We start from the raw sequence: 17,179 nt of genomic DNA, 5'->3' as shown, positions 1-17,179 counted from the left end.
AGAGGGGCATAGTACCAGGCTGGAATTATATCTAGCCACTCCCCTAAATATTGCTAATCTGGGGAAAACAATTTCAGATTCCAGTAATGTTCCTGATCACCATCTCTTAATATGGAAGGAATGCCCTAACTTATATGTTCAAGACTTGACTTCATTCTCACTAAATGCCAGTTTTACAAGGATTACAAAAAACTGAAATAAGGAGTAAACCCATTCTAATATGGAAATATGTTAAACATGATTGAACATGTATAACCTATATCAGATTACTCACTGTCTTGGAGTGGGGGGGAAGAAAAAATAGAAGTAGAAAATTATAGAACTCAAAAGCTTACAAAAAATTTTTTGAAAACTATCTTTGCATGTAATTATAATGAATAAAATAAAATAACATTAAAAAAGAAGTAAAACCATGTATCTAACTCAATAGTAACCAGAAATTAAATTAAATTAATTAAATTCAAGAATTTTAAACATGCCAGACAAAACACAAAGTGATTGAGTTTTTTACTAGGAGAGAAATAACTCAGTTCAACTAAGAGAAAGAAAGCCCCACTTCCATGGAAAATTTCTTGAAGTCTCTAGTAGAGAAGTTGGAGATAACATATGACTGAAGCTGGCTGGTGAGACTGCACACCCTACCTGTCAGCCTATTTCTAGAGTTTTTCTCTTCAAGAGATTCTACCTAGAAGAACTGGAAGCTGGAAGACCAAAGATCTCTCTTCTTCAGACTCTTTTCATCACAAGACAAGGTGTACTAAACAATCAACCAATCATTCTTCAACAATGGAGAGTAATGCTATTGGACTAGAGCCTCTGACTATACTATATAACTAGTAGTATCCTAGTGTAGACTTTGAGTACTCACCTCTAATTTAGGTATCAGAGTTGGACTTTAGTGGAGGAGTAACACCTTCATATAGGTGAAAGGGTAAACAATCCCTAAATACCTCCTTTTCTCCGGAAGTCTTTATATAGCTCAACCTCTCATACTTTTACTATGCATTATTTTTGTATGACAATTTCAGTGTCTCCAATGGTAAATATAAAAACTTTAAAAAAAAAAACCTTCTTGAAGACAGGTACTATGTTTATCTAAACTTTGTATCTTCACCATTGCTTATTATAACATACAGTAAATATTAATTATTTGGAGGGGTGTGCTTTTTAAAATCTCTTAAAATTTTCTTTTGTTTTGAACTTGCCAAATAAAATGAGTGTTCCATTCATTAAGCAGAATAGAAAAGAATATTATTCATGAAACTGCAAATCTCTATTATGTGCAATTTTCTTTTCCTTGAAAAGTATATAAAAATAACGTTTTACATGTCTTGATTGTTTGAATTTCTTCTGGCTTTCCTTCTATTAGTTTCTATGCATTTAAAAAATTTTTTTTCAATAATGCTTTCTTTTTTTCCCTAATTTGACAGTCCCAATATTATTCTCCCTCTTCATCAATTCCAATCAAGATGAGCTAGCAGTATAGTGATGAAAAAAAGAAAAGAAAAATCCTGATAAAAATATGCATAGACAAACAAAATATATTTCCACATTGGCAGTTTCCAAAAATGTTTGTCTTATTATGCTTTATCAGGAGCATGCTTCATCATTATTCTTCTGAAATCAATTTGCTAGTACATGATCAAAATGCTTAAGCCTTTCAAAATTGTTTTTCTTTACAAAGTTGCTGCTATTGCATAAGATGCAATTCAGTTCAATTAAATAAAATTTTGTTTTAATTTGCTTATGACATGAGGCCTGGTATTACAAAGATGAAAAACAAAACAGACCTTACCCTCAAGAAGTTTACATTTTAATGGAAGGAAGAGAGGGAATAGCATATAATTATGATTAAATAAATATAAGGTAAAAAATAATAGACATAGGAGATTAAGAGTAAGCAAAGAACATTTTTAGCTAAGGGAATCAGGAAGGGTTTCACAGAAGAGATGAATGTTTATTTGAGCAAATGTAAAGGTAGTTCAAATAATTAATTTTAAAAAGAAATATTAATGAAAAAATACATAGATGCAAATCTTGAAAATTTAGAAGTGACATGAAACTGAAAGAGATAACTAACATAAATAGATGACAGTCAAGATTAAAAAAGTTAACACAATTAAAATGTTGAGCTGAATCCAAGGAAGGAAGAAAAAAAGGAGGAAGGAGGGAGGGAGGGAGGAAAGGAGGAAAGGAAAAGAAGAATGGAAGGAAGAAAGAGGGATTACAGGATGGAGGGAGAGAAAGCGGATGGAGAGAAGGAAGGAAGGAAGGAAGGAAGGAAGGAGGGAGGGAAGGAAGGAAAGAATTATTAAACATTAAATTTGGACACTGTGTTAAGCACTTTGCACTTATTTCATATTAGACAACAACCCTGGGAGACATATATATACATATAGATATTATTATTATTGTTGTTGTTGTTGTTGTTGTTGTTGTTGTTTTACAGTTGAGGAAATTGGTAGTCCAGGGTCATAGAAAGGGAGTATCTGAGTTTGGATTTGAGCTCAGGTCTTCCTCATTTCAGGACCAGTGCTCCACTGAACTGCAAACAGCTATGTCCAGACAAGATGATAGTTGACTATTTTCCTTTGTTCTTGAAGAGGACCAACATGGCATCACTATGTTAGAGTCAAGTTACATGTCAGACTGTGACTGATCAGACCAATACAAGCTCAGAATGTTCTACCACAGGTTGGGCATAAATAGACCAGGTGAACTTTTAGGGCAGGTCCTTTATTTTTATTTATTTTTTTTTTTAGGTTTTTGCAAGGCAAATGGGGTTAAGTGGCTTGCCTAAGGCCACACAGCTAGGTAATTATTAAGTGTCTGAGACCAGATTTGAACCCAGATACTCCTGACTCCAAGGCCAGTGCTTTATCCACTACCTCACCTAGCTGTCCCCGGGTGGGTCCTTTAAATATGCACATCTCACAAATTTAATGTACAATAAGATATAAACCTATGGACAATAAAATGAAAGTTGACCAGGATAAATACAACAATCTTAAACAGATTTTAAAAATTAGTTATTCAAGGAGAAGTTAGGGAAAATGTACCCAGATACCAATGCATTTGAAAACCATCAGGAGATTTGGGTAGACCTTAAGCTTAGTAAGACTCCGTAGTGCATTATGACAGCTAATAGTCAACGTGATCCAGGCTACACTGAGATTCTTTGTGTTCAGAATGAAGGTAGTGGATAATTTTTCTGTTCCTCATTAACCTGGTCAGACCACTTTTGGAGTTCAAGTCAGTTCAGTTCTGGAAGTATCCATAGGAGGGCAACCAGGATGGTGAAAGACCTCCAGATAATGTCACGTGAAAGATCAATTGTAAGAACTGGGGATGCTCAGTCACTTAAGATATTAGCCTTTTTCTGTCTGATCCCAGAAGTAGAGGCTTTTAGAAATAATATATGGATGTTGTAAAGAGATAGATTTTAGTTATCTTACATAAAAGAGATAACTAACATAAATAGATGATTCAAATATCAAAGATTCACTTTGACTCTACATGACTTCACTTGGGGATTTCTTGGCTAAGACACTGGAGTGGTTTGCTATTTCCTTCAGCTCATTTTATAGATGGGGAAATTGAGGTAAACAGGGTTAAGGTGTCCTGGGTGACACAGCTAGTAAGTGAGGCTGGATGTGAACTAAGGTCTTCTTGACTTATGAGCCTGGGACTCTATCCCCAGTGCCACCCCCTTGCCCCTCCCAAATACTTAATTATCCAAAAATGGAATGGGCTACTCAGACTGTAGTAATGAAGTGATCTTCAAGCAAAGGCCAGATGACCTCTTCTTTGACTATGTTGTGGAGAGGATTCTTGTTCAGAAATGGGTCAGTGTTGATGGTTTCTGACATTCCTTCCAACTCTGAGCAAGCTCTTTAAGAGGAGGGACTATTTCTGTTTTGTTTTTTGCATTCTTGTCCCTTAGTATGATAGTCTTGCACATAGAAGGCAATTAATACTTGCTTGTTGGATTGGATTCAGATCTTGTGATTCTGTGAAAATATATTTCAGAGGAAGAAGAAGCTCTTTGGCACTGGGCTGTTCTTTACAGGGAAAGCTAAAGCAAATGACGTTCTTCAGCAACAATGCCTAAAGTATAGGTTAAATACAGCAGGGGGAAAAGGGAACCAGACAGCCTGCAATAGTAAAATTCCTGAGCTCACATCAATAGATTCATTTATAGAAAACACAGAACACGTGGTTCTCTGTTTAAGACCAAATGTAACTCTGCCACTGTGTTTGTGTCTGCAGTCTCACATAGTCAGAGTAAATATACAACACTCTGAGACACATTCCCCTGAGTAGATGTCATTCCCCGATAGCGGCTAAGATGTTCAGGGAAGAGTTTTCCGTCCCAGGCAATGTTGAATCCAAAGAGTCAGGAATGGGGGTCATGAGGGTGGTCTCAGAGAATGATGAACATCCTTCCATTGTTTGCCATGGTGGGAAGCTATTTGAATATGTCTGTTCTGCACCTTCAGTCACACAGATGTTCTGGAGTCTATACCCTAATCCCTACTCCCTACCCTTTCCCACAGCATATTGATTGCTTTTATTAACCCAGTTCTTAAATTTTTATTCTTTTTGCTTTATTTCTCTGGTTCTACAGAGGTCATGGTTTTAACTGGTTCAAAATGGAAAAGACAAAGTTGAAAGAAGAGAATAAAGGCAAATTGGTTTAAAATAATGCCATTCAGGGGACAACTAGGTGGCTCAGTAGTTGGAGCACCTGCCCTGGAGTCAAGAGGACCTGAGTTCAAATCCACCCTCAGATACTTAATAATTGCCTAGCTATGTGACCTTGGGCAATTTGCTTAACCCCATTTCCTTAAATAATTAAAAAAATAATACCATTCAAATAAAAATTGAGCTAAACTCCTATTATTGCCATATTACTGTAAAAATATGAAACACTTATCAGAATAGTTAACACTGGTAAAATCAGAACATATAACTTAAAATGGCACCCCATAATTGTTTCAAGGGAAATTGTTATTCTTTGTTCAAATGAGCCTACAACACAAATGAATTTCTCTATTTGCCTTTTAAACTGTATATATAGTTATTAAGCATATTCTATTTTTGAGACAAACAGCATTAAGTGACTTGCTCAAAGTGACACAGTGTCTGAGGTTAGATTTGAACTCACATCCTTCTGACTCCAGGGCCAGTGCTCTAGCCACTATACTACTTAGTTGACCTAGGTTCCATTTTTAGCAGTATCATTCATTAAATATCTTCTCTGTTCTAAACACTATGGTAAACAAAAGAATAGAAAGGTAAAAGACAGTCTCTGTCCCCAAGGAACAAATAAGATATATACTGGGGGTCATCTCATACTGAAAGCTTATGGCTGCCTAGGAAAGATTTCTTGCAAAAAATGAGACTTTAGGTGAGATCTGAAGGAAGATGTGGAAATGAGGAGGGAGAACACTAGGATGCCAAGGATGTTGGATAACCAGTTAAGAAACTCATTTCTTAATGAGTCAGCATAGCAAACTTGGAGAATTGTTCCTTACACTGAATGAAATCTGCCTCTCTGTAACTTCTATTCATTTCTCCTTATTCTGACCTTTGAAGTCAAGTAGAATATATAATCCCTTTTTCTTAAGAGGGCTCTGAAAATACTTACAAATAGTAGCTATGTCCCCTTCAAATCCTTTCTTTTCCAAGCTAAGCCTAGGTGTGTGGACTCCAAATCTAGAGTTCTTTCCATTACACTGTCCTGCCTTTCAATTAGACTATAAACACCCCAAGGACTCTTTTGAAACCTACTCCAAAGTTCAGTGTTAGAAGCACAAATCCTTAAAAATATCTGTGTTCATTCAGGGTTGGTAATTATTCAACTGAGATGCTATAGAAAGGTTTCCAGCTTCAGGAAGATTAGATGACCTTGAAGGTCTGTCTCCTCCAATTTGGATATTCCAGATTTCTACTGCTTGTTGATCTCCTTGCAAAAAATTTCCCTTACCATGGGTAGGGGGCCAGACTCCAGACTCTACCACTGATTTCCTTTGAGGAATATAGAACACATTATCCGGTTTATACTTTTGGAAATACTGGTAGATGTAGACTTGATTTCCATCTACATTTGTTGCACTTTTGTTAATTGCCTCAAACATTTTTCAGCCAAAACAAATAGAAAATACTTAGAGACATGAGATGGGGGTGTCATGTTCAAGGATGGGAGAATACGTTAGAAGGAGTAAAAAGAAAGAAGACTTGGAAAGTTTGGAGCAGGTTTTGGGGGTAAGGGAAGGAGGTTAGGTTGAAAAGAAAAAAAAAAAGAAAATAAGACGACCCTACTGATTCTCCCTACCTGTATGTGCTAGCAAGTTGGGTTCACAAATAACATCTACATCTTAATGAGATTCTAGGAGTACCCCTGAAAGGCAATGAGGTTCTTCTAATGTAATAAACTTGAACTTCCATTCCAATATTTCCACTTATCAATTGCCATGTCCCCTCAAAATCAAAACCACTGATTATTATTCAGTCCAGTTCAACTCTTTGTGATCTCATGAATCATAGCATGTCAATATTGGGTTCATAGGATTTTACTGGCAAAATCACTGAAGTGGTTTGTCAATTCTTTCTCTGGTGGATTAAGGTAAACAGCGCCCAGGATCACACAATTAATAAGTGTCTGGGGTCATATTTGAACTTGGGTTTTTCTGACTCCAAGTCCAGTACTCCATCCACTGGACCATTTAGCTGCTTCCTATCAATTATATCACACTATCAATGCAACCAGTTAATATCAATTAAATTTTGTAAATTAGCTTTTCCGCCTGTCCCCAGGAACCTCATCACCCTGCAGGAGGACAGCTTTGGTACTCACAAATCTTCAGTTCCCTCTGCTCCTGGGTTTCCTTTGAATGGAGAGGGGAGTAGAAATCTCCTTCAACATCCATTTAAAGAAAACTCCCAGAGCAGTCATCTCTTCATTTCTCCCCCACTTCTTTAATTATGCCTCTAGCTGGATATTATCTCCTCTCCCCATTTCTGAATGTGGCAGAGGCAAAGAATTGGTCCAGACCCTTGCTGGCAAATAGACTTCTAGTTAGATTCACTATTGAATTCTTTTGAGCAGATTACTCCTGAACTTGGTTCTTCTAATCTTTCAAAGTCTCAGAAGCTTCTACGTCAAATGAAAGAAGACACAAATAGTTAATAATCTCATTTTAGAAATAGGCATACCTAAGAGACCAGGACCTAGAGACAGAGGCAGAGAAGGGGACTTCTCCAGTCCACCCCCAATCCTCTCCCAGTTCTGGAGAGTAGTGTGTGCTTACACCTCATGATCAACAAGAAAAAATGAAGTTAAATTTTTCTGTTGGAACTTTTTGTAGACACTCTCCCTTCTATCTAAGAAGTCAATAAAAAAAAAAACAACAAAAACAAAAACAAAATACAAAACTCTGTTCACCATTCAGTGAATGGTCAGGAAATAGTTACAGAATACATACAATGCTCTCAGGTGTTGATGACCTGACCCCTCTGATCCATCATTCATTTTCAGAACTAGGCTTATCTAACCACCTCATTTGTAAATACTCCCAGGACTGGAGTCTCATTGACTTTACAAAACAAAAGAGATCATTGAAGTCTTTTAAAATGTACAACAAAATAAATTTTTATTAATTTGAAAAGTAATTAAATATAAAAAACCCACAACACAGAACAGAATGAGAAATAGATAAACGGTAATAGTTTTGAAATTAACATGTTGAATTTAATATGTACCTTTTTAAAAAGCAAGCTGTATGTGAGAAAACTGCAGTTTTATATAAAATTCTCTTTCTGTTCTACTTTGTAAATGGAGATGTCCTTTTTTTGGAGTGTTTGAATTCAGAAAATTTTAAACTAAAACATATACTCAAATGAGTAATACAATACTTTATTTAGACTAAAGGGACACAAGAGTGTCCATTTACAAGATAAATAAAGCCTAGACTCCAGATTTATAAAATTAACAATTGCATTTTTCACTTTTATTTTCACATATGTAAACTTTTTTTTTCAAAGTGCTTTAAAATATATTCAATTACCTAATCTATCAGAGGAAAGTGAGGGAGGTACTACTATTCAAATTTAACAAAGAAACTAGAGATAAAAGAAATCAAGTCATTAGTCAAGTTATCATCCATCTACTTAGTGATAGAATTAGGAAGAGAATCCAAATCTCTTGATTTGTAACCAAATCTTAGATTAGATTCTTCCTTCCCATCATTCTCTAAAGTTTCTGAACCTCTCATAAGAGTATCTAGATGGTAGAGGCTGGGGCTGAGATACTTCACATTAGTCACATACTTTTAATGGACAGAGTTGTTCACATTGTTATCTTCCCCTTTAGAATATAAGATCCTTGAAGGCAAGGACTCCGTTTGTGCCTTTCTTTGTATTCTCAAGTCCAGGGCACAATGAATGTGCTCAGTGAATGTTTGATGACCCTACAGTGTTTTCTAACACCTACCTCTCACCATGCAATGCTTCCCAATACCTTTCATTCCAGGGGGAAACATAGATCTTGAATTCATTCCGAGGGAAGGTGTGGAAGAATTAGATACTGAGATTTCCCTATTCCCTTGATGAAAAGTAATAAGGGGAAGAGGGGAAAGATGAAGAATACACTGATGGAACAAGAGAAGAGATAAGAGAACAAGATTTAAAAGGGGAGATCATTTTTGATATGCTCATTGTATATGTATGGAAGCCTGACTGCCATCCTATGTTTTTTTTTTTTTGTGAGATTTGGTGGGTCAGAATGTTCATGGTGACATAGGAGTGCCCCGGGTTTCTACTTCTGGTGACTTGGAAGAGTTCTACTCAGCTTTTGAGGGTTGTATGACAGCAAAGTGGAGAAAGAGGACTATAAGTTTGATTTGTTTCTATGTTTCTCTAAACAAGTGCAGTAAGAATTAGAAAAAGCACAGCCCTACCCAATCTCTCTTCCAAGAATGTCCAACCTTTTATCTCTACTGGGCCAACCATGCTAGCCAACAAAAAACCAGTCCAGAGAGGGTCACATACAGAATCCAATACTTGTGCATGAAAGCAGTGTGATCATACCACTAACAACCACAACAACGAATGACACAAAGTCCATCAGTGGGAGAATTGGACCCAAGGGCTGCTCGCTGACCATTGGACCCACCTGTGTGGAGGGTTAGTGCAAGCAAGTGAAGTCTAGTATATATCTTTTCCCTGTTTCCCCTAAATGAAATGCTGGAGAAATTCCCACCCAGAGTTTAAATCTCAATCCCTTTCCTTTCCAATCAGAACAGGAGGAAGAATAAAGGAGAATTCAATCTAGATTGCCATGTTATTATTTTTATGCATTGTTTAAATATCTGTTAATCAATGCTATTTAATTAGCAACACCAACCTCTAACATTAGCCATTGATATTGATTTGTCTAATTTTATGTGCAGTGGATGGACTGCTGGGCCTGGAGTCAGGGAGACCTAAGTTCCAAATCAGCTTCAGACACTTGGTGGCTATGTAACCTGGGCAAGTCACCCTGTTTGCTTTAGTTTCTCATCTGTAAAATAAGAAGCGAAAGGAAAGGGCAAATCATTCTAGTATCTTTGCCAAGAAAATCCCAAAAAGGGTCATAGGGAGACAGACATGACTGAAACAACCCATAACCAAAATAACATGATCTTGGTGGTTCAGATTGAGGGGGAGGTTAGTCCATAAGAAAAAAAAAGGGGGAACATGTCATTAGAGAAACATTTGTATTTTGAGTAATTTATTATACCACAACATATCTACTCTATTGTCTTTGAATTTAGAAAGTCTCTGATGGCCTATCTTTGACATTATTCTATGGCCTAGCATCAGATAACATGTTTACATTCAAATCCATATCCATACTCCATTTTATGAGGAAATGTTGTTCTGGTGACATCAAAGATAAGAATGGCATTTGATCACTGGAAGAAATAATTCAAGAAATTATAAGGATAAGAATGTCCATTGAAGCAACTGACTTCTTTTGAACAAAAAAATATTAACTGGAGCTTAGTCTTATCATTACTGTTGGTACTACTATACTTCTACTCTGATTGGTTTGTAATTCTAGGTAACTAAAGGACTAGAGAAAGCAAGATAGGTTTAAAAACCCACAGGAAGCTACAAATTTTCCTTTGTGGAATAAAAAAAAAAAGAAGATAAAATAACCCTAACCCTCAAGAGTTTAGATTTTACTGTGGAAGGGTGGGACAGAATGTGAACACTGATAAATAAAGATAGACTACAAACAAAACAATACAAAGCCTTTTTGAGAAAAGGGGAACTCATATTTGAGAAAATCAAGGATTTTAAGGAGATAGCACTTGGGTTTAGTCATGAAGAGTTATGAAAACCCCATAAGGGGGCAACATTGTTTTTAGATCACCTCTACAAATATTCAGTAATGAGCAAAGTAGTGAAGGTTAAGTGCTTTCTCTAGGAAATACCAGTCTTTCATATAAGACTATTTACTAATCCTTATACAACCTTAAGGGTATTTTTCATGTCTTTCTCTGCTTCATTAGTTATAAATACATCCTACATTGGAGTTGGGAGTCTAGTAGGTAAATAAACCATTTAGATCTCTTAAGACATGATCTCATGACCTTTTTTTTTTTACAAGTTTGTTCCATTATTCAGAAGTCTCCATATGTCTAGAACCAAGTCTTTTTTCCTCTCCACTGGTCATTTGAGAGAAATAAAATAACCCCTCAAAGGAATAAGAAGAAAGTGATACCTCTGAGAGAAAAAAAAGCAAGATAGAATAGAGAACTCACTTGATTTTAACTACTTTGCTCATTATTGACTATTTGTATAGGTATTCTATAAACAATGTCTTCTCTTCATAGTTTCCATATCCCCTCAAGGCTAAGCTCTTTTTAAGAAACTTCTTTATCTTCTTTAAGAAATCTTTCTAGTTTTTCTCAAATAGGAGTTCCCCTTCTGTCAGAATGACTTTGCATTATTTTGTTTGTATTCTATTGTATGGATTCAGATAATTACAAGCCAAGAAGTCCAGTTTATGCTTTTCAATATCTAAATCATCAAAGAAAACCTCCCAAATAACTTGAATCAGGAGAATCCTCAGATTAGGTTTGTATCTTTCTGTTAAGCATGAACACAAGATGGCTTAGGGACTGACACAGCAGCCTGCTCTCCCTCTTAGATGGGGGGAGAATAATGTACAGGAAAAGATGATGTAATGACTATATCACTTTCATTATTCTCTCCCAAATGAATAAGCCTCCGCACCAAGGATGAGCTCATTTACTATTAGTGGGATAACATCTGTAAGCTCTAGTTCACTGGTGAACAAGCTTCTGGCTTGGGACTATATTTAACCAGCTCAAAGCCAACAGTTGGGACACACACCTGCCTAGTCGGGGGGTGGGGGTGGGGGGGGAGTGAGCCGTAAGACTGGGAATCTTCTAAGAAGGGGAAAGAGAGGAAAAAATTCCTGTTTTTTCATGGATTGTCCCATACAAGCTTTTTTTCTTATGAAGAAAGGCATTACTCTCCTCTCAGAAACAATCTGAGACTATTATTAGAGTAAACTATGTAAAGCATGTGACAGATGCCTCTTCCCTCTCAGGCTTGGGGCTGAGATGTTTGTCATAGCCGGCTAAGTTTAAATTTCAAACCAAGGATAGGAATCTCTCTGCTTTGGTTTCCGCTCCCATACTTAACTTCCAGGCAGGCGTGCTATGCAGACAATTGTGAATTTTGCAGTGTAACCTCTCTAATAGATTTACTGTAAATGATGAATCATCCAAGTATTTAAATCTAATGGATAAGGCTGTAAGTCAATTTGGTATTAAAGAAGCAACATAGCGAAGGTCATTGGTTAAATGTGTTAACACAGAGTAATGTGGATGTTGGGAATACTCACGTGGATCTGTGCTAATGGTCATGAAATAAGAACAGTCAGAAGTCTGTCTTGTGCCAATGCCTTCAGGATGACTTATTCACTGACAATCACTCTATTCTGAAAAGGATGGCATGAGTCAAGAATTTAATTTCATTAGGTTCAGCAAAGCTTCTCCTCTTCCCTTTTCCCTTGTAAAAAAATGTTTTGAGATGGTTGATTTTTGACTATGTGTGAGATAATCAGTTGTTCCAGCTACACTCCCATTCAAGGTTCTTTCCTAGTTTATTGCCCTCTTTCTCACCCCTACCCAGCGCTATAACTAGGCTGGGGTGATCAGAGCTTTCCTCCAAGGCCAGGAATTTAGAGGGTGCTTACAATAATCTGGTTCTTCAGAAGCATAGAAGCAACAGAGGCTTAGCATCTAGTTAGCAAGATTAATGAGTTAAAATGGAAAGTTATCAGATAATATTCTGGGAAGAGCTGCCTTTGCAAACTATATCCATCACTGAACCGATGGCCCCAAGGTCTTTGTCTCACCCCAGGAGGGTTGTCTGGCCTCCAGACTCTTCTTTTTCTTTGGACTCCTCAATAACAGCTTCATACTGGTGTCCCAAGCTCTCTGTTTCCCCAATATGGAACTGAGTCTTCTCCCTTCCAATTCTATACTGGTTGAAGACTGCTCATTTGGATACAATAATTCCTTCTTATTGCTACAGTTGTTTCAATCCCGTGAATCCGGACTACAGAGAGACAAGAGGTAAGAACACAAATTCAGACAACTATGACAACTATTTCGGGTTACAAATAGTGAACTCCTACAATCTCTTGAAAAGGTGAATTGCTGAAATTTATTTCAGCTCAATTAGGCTTACATACCTTTCTTCCTTGATGAATAAGCACTTTTGCTAAAGGCTAAGAAAATTTAACTTTAAGGTCTGGAGGAAGATATGGGGAGGGGTGAAATATCATCCATGCCCCAGGGGATCTCATGTAATGCCTAGAATGTTAGGATCTGAAAGTATCTTCAAAATCTTTCTCATTTTACAAACAAGGAAACTGAGATTCAGTTAAATAGGTGAATTGCACTAATAATAACAAAAAGGATTAAAATCTGCACCTCTTGACCTCTACTTCAAAATTCCTGATCCTACCTCTAGGAACCTACTTTCTTTTCTAATCCTTTTCTAATGACATTTTTTGAATTTCTAATGTGGAACTACATTTTTAAAAACATATATTATAAAATTTTTAATTGTTTTGAAAATAATAAGAGAAACATTATTTTCAGCTACCCTCCTGAACTGGTATTGTTTATCTGTAGGGTATGACTCTGATAATTCATTGTTTTTTTTAAAAATGAAAGAAAGTGTTTTCAAAATGAAAGAAAGAGAGTTTCTATTTTCCCTCTTTAATAGACCATGAAAGGTCATGCCAGAAAGAACATATTGGAATCCTCTAATAAAGATTAACCTTAATTCTGAAATTTAGCAAGGACTATCTTCTTTTGTTTTTAACACAGTTTATGGATTTTATGATTTAAATTAAAGGAACATTTCAGACAGTGGGATTTCACAAAGCTCTTCAATAACTTTAGCTCATTCAGCCTTAGTCAGATCAGACTGAATTATAATAGAGGTTACACCAGTTCCCCAATGCCTTAACCTCGCTTATATACTAAATCTTGCTGCTTTCCAAATAGTGTACCATATATGGCAACTTATTGATTAAATTATGAGGTCTTGTAAAAACAATCATTTTCCCAAGGACTTGTATACAGGAATATAGAATGATTCACAGGAATATAGGTGTTATCTCTAAGTCATGCAAGGCTCATGGGAATAATTCTATGCTTTACTTATAAATATGTCTCCTGTGGCACAGGGTCCCCCTTCTTTCCCCCATAATGATTTCTGGGCTCACAGAGACCTTTGTTTGATTCAGGTGACCTTACTCCAAAGGGGATTGATCCATTGCTCTTTTTGGCTCTTTGCCCATGCTCAGAGTTGCTCCAAGAAAATTTCTGATTATCCTCAGGGTATAATTTGCATCTAGGTTTCCCTAAATATGGATAAAAGGGAACCTTTGTTCCTATACATGCTCCTTGGTAAATGCTTATTAGGCTTTTATTTAACCCCACAAAAATACAAAAGACAATAATATGAGCCCATAAACAGACACAGTAGACATGAAGATACTCAACTAGCTTAACAGCCTTTCTTCCTCCCAGAAAATGAATTTAGGGTTTGCTATAAGGGTAACCCTTTGACATTCTAATGAATCCTTCTTTCTCACAGTGATCTCCATAATCTTCCCAGGGCATATGATTCCACCCTCTGGCTTAGACTTCCCTGGAACGTAAAATTACTTTGGGGGGCTACTGAATAAGAAATTTCCTTCTTCAAGAATTATACCTCATGATATCATTGGTCCTTTTTGAAACTGAAGGCTATACATACAACAACATCATCTATGTAACTCACTGGTTTTGTTTGCCAAGTAGGAAGTGGTATCATCTCCCCACCTGTGGACTATGGGCTTGATCATTTTCCAAGAAGTATACTGTATCAAGAAACACCATTTCCTATCTAAAATAAATGATTCCCAAATTTTCAAACTTGGATTTGCCAATGAGACACTTCCTAGGAAATCTTTTTTTATGACTAGAGGGCTAGATTCTGGGAATATGCTACCAATGGAATTCAATAGTCCTCTTCCTTCATACAGGTGATGATATGCAGATTGTCTATTAAAGATTCTCTTCAGTCAAGTTTATCAGAGTCCTAGTTATTACCATCTGTTGAGTTAGAAACATACACATGGGAATTTTCTTCTCAGTTCACATGAAATCACATATCTATCTCTGTCATATTCTTCTACTACTACAAGCTGATATTAAGTACTCCTGGGAGAAGTTACTGTACATGGGTAGAGCCTACCCTTCTCAGGGCTTCACCCCTCATGCAGAATGCAGGTCTACTCTCCTATCCACAGGGCAAGGAAAAAGGAAATCCTGTAAGGATTTAGTGAGGAAAGGAATTATTAACTTGCTTTTATAGAATAAAAGGAAAAATGGAGAGGAATTTTTCCAATAAGCATCTGTCTTCTTGAACTTCAATATACCAAGCATGTTGAGTTTTCTGTGTCCTATAAGCAATATGATGAGGTGTCCCACAGAGGCTACCAAACAAAAACTCATGACCAATAACTCCATCAGTTTGATTGAAGAATCCACTGAATTAATCAAAGGAGACTCTGATCAATGTTTTTGAAGGTCAATGCATCAATACATTGGTAGTGGAGATTTGTTTGGAGGAATCTCCGTGGAGTACTTAGCCTGCGCCCTGACCACTTTGCAGGAAATAACTCAGTACTAAAGGATTTGAGTTGCTTTCAGATCACAAAATGATCCCATTATTGACCACTAATCAAGAAGAGACACTAACTCAGTTGACTTTAAAAAGGGAGTGGCCTACTCTCTGCCTCACTTTTCTTTTCCTGGCTATAGATACTGTGAAAACTGTTCAGGCCTCATCCTAGAAGTGTGCAGGAAGGAGACTTCCTCCTATCTTCTCCCCTTCCCCTAAACACATATCAATGGCAATGATTCCCACAGGGCAGTTAGAACCAGTGCTAAAATGAGTGAACTTGAGACCAGACTTCTATCTACTTCTTTTGCTTTGATTTTCTTTTCATAAATAGTTTAGTATTTTTATTTTTCAAGTAAAAAGTATTTTTAAGATTAATCTATCCCTTCCACTAAGCCCCTTCCCTTGAGCAAAATTTTTTAAATCTGAAAAATAGATCTCTTAATTCATAGCTACATAATACAGTTAAACAAATTTCTATATTAGTCATGTCTGACACTGTATGTTTCTTTTTTAATTTAAGTTCATTAATTTTCCATTGGAAGGTATTTCATGGTCCATCTTCATTCTTTTGGACTTAGGGTTTATCATTTCATTTATCCATGTTCTAAAGCCTTTCAAATTTTTTTTCTAAAATGTTGCTTCATTGTAGAAAACATTCTCCTAGATCAGCTCACTTTGCTCTACATCAGTTTATAAAGTTCTTCCTCTGAAATTATCCATTTCATCAATATTATGACATAATATTTCACTATATTTTATGCCATAATTTTTTAGGCATCCCTCAATAAGAGAATACTCCTTAGTTTCCCATTTTTGGTCATCAAAAAAGATATATATATATATATATATATATATATATATATATATATATATATATATATATGTTTTTACAAGTCAATGGGGTTAAGTGACTTGCCCAAGACCACATACCTAGGTAATTATTAACTGTCTGAGGTCAGATTTGAATTCAGGTACTCCTGACTCCGGGGCCTGTGCTCTATCCACTGAACCACCTAGCCGCCCCTATGTATATTTTCATAGACATAATCCTTTTCATATTTCTCTGACTTCTTTGGAGGTACAGGTCTAATAGTGATATGGCTGGGTCAATGATCTTGCACAGTTTTGGTAACATTCTGGGTAAAGTTCTAAGTTGCATTCCACAATGCCTAGACAAATTCATGGCTCTATCAACAAACATGAGTGTGCCTATTTTTCCACAATACCTCCAACATTTATCATTTTTCTTTTTTGTCATTTTACCAATCTAATAGAAGAACCTAAAAACTGATATAATGTTCACTTCTTTAATTATTAATGACATAGAACATTTCTCATATGATTGTTGATAGCTCGAATCTCTTTCTTTGGAAACCTCAGTTTAATATCCTTTGGCTATCTATTGGGTAAAGGCTTTTAGTCTTACAGATTTGAATCAGTTACTTACATTTATCTTGGAAATGAGAATTCCATTAGAGAAACTTGCTACAAATATTTTTTCAATAATCTGTTTACCTTCCAATTTTTACTTTGGTAGATTTGTTTGTGCACAACTTTTTAATTTTTATGAAATCAATGTTATCCATCCTATTATTTGTGTACTCTTGAACTCTTTCCCCTATTCATATTAAAAAAGAGAAAGGTAATTTTCATAAGAAAAGGTAGTTTCTTTTTTCAAATTTGTTTATGATATGGTACATGACTATTTCAAGTTTTCTTTGTATATTGTATGAGGTATTGATCTAAATCTAATTTTTGCCAAACTACTATCCAATTGTTCCACAAATAGTAAGTCTAGTAACTGGGATCTTTGCTTTTATCAAATACTATGCTTCTGTGTTTATTTGCTTCTCTATGTTGTGTTCCTAATCACTTCTCATGATAGTTTTCTTTTTTAACCAGTACCAAT

At 36.0% G+C, this 17,179-nt stretch overlaps 1 protein-coding gene and 1 long non-coding RNA gene across 11 annotated transcripts in view; both read right to left on the bottom strand.

Annotated features, from left to right (window-relative positions):
* The window catches only part of ANAPC10 (anaphase promoting complex subunit 10), a 694,704-nt gene that overhangs the window by 382,348 nt on the left and 295,177 nt on the right, over positions 1–17,179 (bottom strand). The window lies entirely within an intron of this gene.
* The window catches only part of LOC141516226 (uncharacterized), a 100,343-nt gene continuing 90,934 nt past the window's right edge, over positions 7,771–17,179 (bottom strand). Inside the window, exons 5-7 of the long non-coding RNA XR_012476640.1 lie at positions 12,440–12,642; positions 11,924–12,019; positions 7,771–9,562 (exon numbers count right to left, since the gene is read on the bottom strand). This is a non-coding gene — a long non-coding RNA (uncharacterized LOC141516226). The remainder of the gene's footprint in view (positions 9,563–11,923; positions 12,020–12,439; positions 12,643–17,179) is intronic.

The sequence above is a fragment of the Macrotis lagotis genome, chromosome 3 (genome assembly GCF_037893015.1).
Source record: "Macrotis lagotis isolate mMagLag1 chromosome 3, bilby.v1.9.chrom.fasta, whole genome shotgun sequence".
Lineage (NCBI taxonomy): Eukaryota > Metazoa > Chordata > Mammalia > Peramelemorphia > Peramelidae > Macrotis > Macrotis lagotis.
This window is presented reverse-complemented; position numbering and strand designations above follow the sequence as displayed.